Here is a 6,195-nt window from a genome sequence, read left to right on the forward strand (position 1 = left end):
AAAAAAAAAAAAAAAAGATAAATTCTCAGGACTTGGATAAATGTGTTGAAAGGTATTAACATGTCTTTAGCAATTCTGGGGATGGGCTTGTTCTTAAACAACCCAGTCTTTGCAGAGTTCAGAGATCTCCAGAAGAAGAAGACTTGAATCCCTTCTGAGGGCAGCTTCCCTCAGAACCCAAGGGCCCATCACGAGGCCTTGCCTCTTCAGTGTCCTGATGCCCACCTCCTCACACACACTGCCGCACTGCCAGGTAACCTTGCAGTGAACATCTGGAGACCCCTGCCACTTGCAAACATAGCAGGCCTACAGCAGCTCTGCTTATCTGTCTTCTTTCCCACCCAAATACGTCTTTCCTATCAACTTCATCCACTGAAGTTCTCATCTACTTAAGAATTTTTGTGCTTGTTCCTTCATGTAAGATGAAAACATTTAATCTAGTTTTGATTATTATGAATCAAACTTTTACATTATTTTTGTACAAGTCTTTGAACTAACATTTTATTTTCTTTTAAAATATTGCATGGTATTGTCAGGTCACCGAGAAATTGAAACTTGAATTTTAAACTTTATTTTAAAATACTTTATTAAAACAAACAACAGCTGAGCTGTTTTCTAAGATGCTTGACTTATTTTACCAAGCCAACGGCAATGCAGAAATTTAGCATGAACTTTTAAGGTTCTGATTTTTTAATTATTCCAGAAAGTAGAAATAGTTATCATTCGTTTTTAGCCCATTGATCATGTTTCTGAATATCAGCTCTTAGGTGGAGATGCGGTGTGTATGTGTGTGTGTGTGGGTGTGTGTGTGGTACAGCAGGTGGCATGACCCAATGCTGCTATCTCTCACAAGATACTCTCAGAGACCTATGGTACAGCTCCTATCTGCATTGCTCCTCCAGTGGCACTTTGCTACGTGTGGAGGCAGGATCTTTACAATTTGTTGGACTTTGATATGAGTTACCATGAAGCTGTAACATCACAACTGAGACTTTCTGGACCCTGGTGATAATAAACGAAGATGCCTCCCGCCAAGCATTCGCTAGGCAGCAACAAAGAAGGGAACTGTTCTTCCAGACTAAGAGTCTGGACCTCAGGTACAAGTCATGTGATTTGAGATAAGAGCACAAGATGCTGTAAAGGAATAAGAAAGACAAGCCAGACCCGATTTTCCTACCACCACTAAAATTTGTGACCATAAATTATTCTTAATAATTCTTAATGTGGCTGAAATTATTCTTAATAAAATGTTACCCCCAGTTAAGTAATCGATGAGTAAGTATATTGTCCTTAAAACACATAAAGAACAGTGCTAAAGGCAGAGCTAAATCCTCTCTGGGTTAGCTATTAAATTCATAGCCTGCTTCTCTCCAGTTTATTCTGGTAATGAGATCTCGGTGTTTCGTTTAGATTTTTTAAAACAGGTATACTCAAATTATATACATATAATCATGGTATGTTTTTAACATAGATGTATAGGGAACTGTGGCACATCTAGGTCCACTTTGAAGTTCCACAGATGTGGCATTATAGAAAGGATAAGAAGGAAAGGTAGCAAAGGAACACATCACGTAGGGGAAAAGTGTGAATGAAACCAGAGTGTGAATCTAAGTTTTCTTTTTGGACACACTTAATTCTTTGAGCAACAAATCCCCAAACCCTGTGAAAAATCATCTGCTGGAAGTAGCTTGTAAGAGATAGCAGTGTTAGATCAGTCCATTCCACTTTGCTCTGTTTCTTCTTGTTGTTTAAAGAGATTATTGGATGGCAGTGGGCATCCACTGGTTGCCATGTGCTGAAATCCCGGGCACCCACTATGCAAGCAGATGTGTTCAGCGTGAAAGACTTTTATTCAAACACTTTAGACACAATGCACTGCTCTTAATAAAGAATAGTCGAAGCCTTCTTGAATTCTAATTGCTCAGACAGGAGCCGGGGCCAATCTTGTAAGCAGTCTTTTCTAAAACCTGAAATCTTTTGCTACTATGGTAACTCTTTTCAGCATGCCTAGATAACTTTGAGACTTTCTTTGTGCACTCAAAATGTTTTTGAGGTTTAACTATATATATATATGTGTGTTTCTTTTCAATCTTCTACAGCTTTTTTCTTGAAAATAAAACATTCGTGGGTATGCATGTTCTCATGTGCCAGGGCTCTCTGCGACACTGCTTTTGTCCTAGGGTCTGACTTAACTCTAGGAAGAGTGACAGAAGGAATTTTACCTCTAAGCATATAAATGTGACTTTATAACGCTGAGCCATCAGAAAGACAGCAGAATGCTATAACCCACAGCAGCACACGTCTCTGAATCTGTATTATTCGGTTTTAAATGGGAAGCATTGAGTAACTAGAGTTCCTAGAGAAAATAGGGAAATCTTTTATCCCTTCAGCAGCGCCCTGCTTCCCCATCCCTGAAGGCAACTGCTGAAACAGCATTATATGCAACTGTGAAAAACAACTCTGAAGGAAACTCTACAAACTTCAGGGATCAGTCAGAGGTTGATCCACCCAAAGAAAACGCCCTAGGTAAAAATGAACCTAAGCGATAGTAGGGTATGCTCAAACTTTTAATCCTCCCCAAACCTTCCTGAACCCTTGGTGTTAATTCCACATCTCGTCCTTCCCCTCCGTAGGGGCGTCCTTTGCACGCCGTGGCCTTCCTAAACGTTCGGGTACCTCCTAGCTCGCGAACTGACTCATCAGAATTCCTCGCACTCTCCGGGCCAAGCGTAGGCGCCCGACCGTGAATGAATGAATGGATTTGTAGGAAGAAGGCGGGGTTCGCTATCTCGGGATGCGACTGACTCGCTGACTACGACAGCCACAAAAACAACAAGAAGACCCAAAGCGTCCCTGGACCGCTGCCCACTGCCAACCAGGCTCCCTCGGAACCAGCGCGGCGCTGCGGCCACGCCACGCCCACCGGAGAGAGTTAGGAAGTACGGGCTGGCTGGAAAACCGGAAGCGCTGGTGAGCCCCCGCGCATGCGTGCCCTCCCCGGCTCGCACTTCCTACACCCGGTCATCCAGTGAGGACGCGGGGCCGCGCACCCGACACAGCCGGGTCCTCGGCCGCCGGGCGCCTCACCCCGCCGCGCATGCGTTCTGGACTGGCCCGGCCGCTTCGAGGCGGGGCGACGGGATAGGGTTTTGGGTTTTTTTTTTTTTTTTCCTCTGCTCCCGCCCCTGCTCTTCCCACCTGCCACGTACGGGAGCGCGGCTCTCGCTAGGCTTGTTGGGTGTGTGCGATTGGCCAGGCCCGCGCAGCTCTCAGCTCGGCGAGGATTGGCGGAGGGCGGCCGGACGAGCGGGGTCCGAAGCCTCCCTGCGACAGTGCGGAGTCCGCGGCGGCCACGCAGCGGCCGGGTCGGCGGAGACAGCGGCCTCGGCAAGCGGGTACGGCCGCTCCCCGAGGAGGCCGGGGGACCCGGGAGGCCTGGTGGGCTTCTGGAACCTCCCGGCGCCCGGAGGGTGGGGCCGGGGACCGTGAGAAGAGGATGGGAGTGAGGCCGGGGGAGGCCGACGAGCGGCTCTGCGCGGGGGAGGGGCGGCCGCGGGGGGGGGGGGGCGGGGGCGGGGGGGGGGGGGCACCCGGCCTGGCCTGGCCTAGCCTGGCCTGCCCTGGCGGGCGTTAGGGCCCCTCGATAACCCGTTCCTGGTCTCTCGGGGCCGCAGAGGGTCGAATTACCCGATTAGAGGAAAGGGGGTTGAGGAGGCCTGGGGCGTTTGGTCCCTCCCCCTCCAGAACGGTGGAGAGTTGAGTGAGTCGTTCAAGGCAGAGAAAAGGGGTTTGAGGAGGGCCCGGTTGGTACCTAACCCCTAGAGTGGTTTGGATGGCGGGGCGTGGACCCCGAGGGAATGCCTAGACCGCGGTCACAAAAAAGGAACCCCCGTCGGCCCTACACTGTCATGCTTAGTGTCCCCTTGAGGCCTTACCCAGTTTTTCGGATGACAGTTCCTAACTTTGGTAAGTTTTGTCCCTGGGCACAGTAGGAAGAATCGTAGGTGCCTGATCTCAAAGATGATACATATTTAGCCATTTCTCTGCTTTTTCACGTGAAGAAAGTACAACGTGGAGAACTTGAGCTTGCATTGCTACCGGTGAAAATGGTTACTATTCTTGCCACAGGCGTGTCAGAAAGATTTTGAGGCCTCTAGGCAGTTTTAGAATAATCAAGACTGTTTTTCCTTAAAGAAAACTGCTTTCCTTTGAGGGTGTGTTCCATAGAAGCTTCTGAATTTTATGAAGGCATTACCCTGGGGATAAGCAAGAGGAACCTGGGGCTTGACTGTTCTATACTTCCTAGTGTAGGGGGCAGGCTTTATGTCCTTGGGCACATCAGTTTATCCTAGTAATCAGAAAATTTACTGGCTGAAGGGGCACGTTAGTGTTTGAGTCACTTCTGGACTTCAGAAGTAGTAAGATGGCAACAAAATAGATTTTAAAAAAATGTCATCGGGATCTGGCCAGCAGTTCTAGGAACGAATTCATATTCATTTCTACCTTATTAGTGAAAAGCAGTACCGCAGTTGACACTGTGGATGTGTGGAGGAGGTTTTCTCTTGGGGCAGGAAATAACTGTGATGTTTGTGTATTTACCTGAGATTACTACACCAATGGGGGACAGCTTTCTCAAAGACTGCAGGGAGTTTACAGTCTGTAGGGAATACTAGAAGTGAGTCGGGGCCATCGTGGCAGATGCTAAGGATATTCAGTGTTAGATTTTAGCTTCCTGGGATCTGTGCTTCCAGCCCCGTCAGAGGACATATTACCAAGTGTATTTGTGCTGGGACGGATGAGGTGGCCCCTTTGGCCTAAAGAAGGTGGAACTGACTGAACGTTCCAGCTTTCTTCTCCAAGTGCCTTTGCTCATTGGCCCTTTTGTGCAGGAAACAGATCCTTAAGTAGCGTTTGTATGTCAGGAACTATTTTAGGTGCTTCTAAAACTAAGTACGGTCCTTATAGAAAGTGCTGGTTTATATGGCCTGTAGATAGAAGGCAGTAAATGCAGATTTATTGAAAGATCTTTCCTTTCGGGCTGTCAGTGAAAGCATGCTGTACTTACTGTTTTGTTAGGTTAACTATACCTGGGCTGTAGTAGATGTTCTGCAAATATTTCTTAAAGGTAGAGAACCAGTTTGGCCAACAAGTGAAGAGTTAATTCTATAGAGGTTTCAGGTCATTACAGTCCTTATGAGAACTCCACTGTGAGACTAAAAAACTGTGTGCTCTTTGTATTAAGATAAGCATGGCATCCAGATTGTGGTGCCCAGTTCATGCTGTTCTACCTTGACCTTGTAATGTTGTGTTTAGGTTGCTGCCCCATTTCATTAAAGAGTTACTAGTAAAAATGTAATCTTCCCACAGGATGGTGAAGGGTTTTTTTCACTTATGGGATGGTTAGATGTAAAAAAACTGGAGTATTTATGTGAGTATTGGGAGATTTATATTTAATCGTCATGACATAAGCTAGGATTGATTTAAAACTTGATTTAAAAGTTAAATAGTTTGGTGATTTGGTGAGTGAGGACTTTTCCACATTAAAGGGGCAGGGCAAAAATAATTGCAAGAGAAGTGTGATGTTGGAGATTCAGTAAGTTATAGAGAAGGAAACAGAAAGTTGCCAGTAGTGAAAGTTCAAGATTGAAATCAAAATGGCCAGCCGGAGGTTTAGGACAGCTTAAATGGCTCTCAGTGGTCATTAACTTGGAACAGATGCAAGAGCTGATGGAAAGAACGTTCTGTGTGGATAGATAAGCATGCTCAGGGATTACTGGGCCTTGAGAAAAAGAGATATTAACCCATTATATGATCCTAAATATGCACTTTTACAGTAGTGATTTGAATTATTAAAGGTCTTAGTGTTTAGAATTTAAGTTTATAAAAACAGAAGACATACTGAGTACCTGAAGTTAGGTAGTAAGAGGAAAATAAAACCCAAGAAAGAAGAATTCTTAATACTAGCAAACTAGTGTTTAGTAGCTAATTCTGTCACTTACGTTTTTTTCAATTATGTGGTACCAGGTATTTATTGAACCCAAAGCCCTATGTGTGCTAGGCAAGCACTTTGCCAGTGATCTATATCCCTTTTTCTTTCTTTTAAGACAATCACCAGTAGCTTGGACTGATCTTGAACTTGCTTTGTAGTTGAGGCGGCCTTGAGATCCTGATCTTGCCCACCCTGCACTTAGTTCT

The 6,195-nt window shown here is 45.7% G+C and overlaps 1 protein-coding gene across 2 annotated transcripts in view; it reads left to right on the plus strand.

Moving 5' to 3' along the window:
* The first annotated feature begins 3,164 nt into the window (after nt 1-3,164).
* Tfg (trafficking from ER to golgi regulator) overlaps nt 3,165-6,195 on the plus strand; it is a 27,387-nt gene continuing 24,356 nt past the window's right edge. Inside the window, exon 1 of one of the 2 annotated variants that reach the window (XM_050148913.1) lies at nt 3,165-3,395. The gene's annotated coding sequence lies outside the window, so the exon portion shown is untranslated. The remainder of the gene's footprint in view (nt 3,396-6,195) is intronic. The other variant, XM_050148912.1, reaches the window with a different exon arrangement.

The sequence above is a fragment of the Alexandromys fortis genome, unplaced genomic scaffold (genome assembly GCF_014885135.2).
Source record: "Alexandromys fortis isolate MF-2015 unplaced genomic scaffold, M_Fortis_MF-2015_v1.1 scaffold_4, whole genome shotgun sequence".
NCBI classification, from domain to species: domain Eukaryota; kingdom Metazoa; phylum Chordata; class Mammalia; order Rodentia; family Cricetidae; genus Alexandromys; species Alexandromys fortis.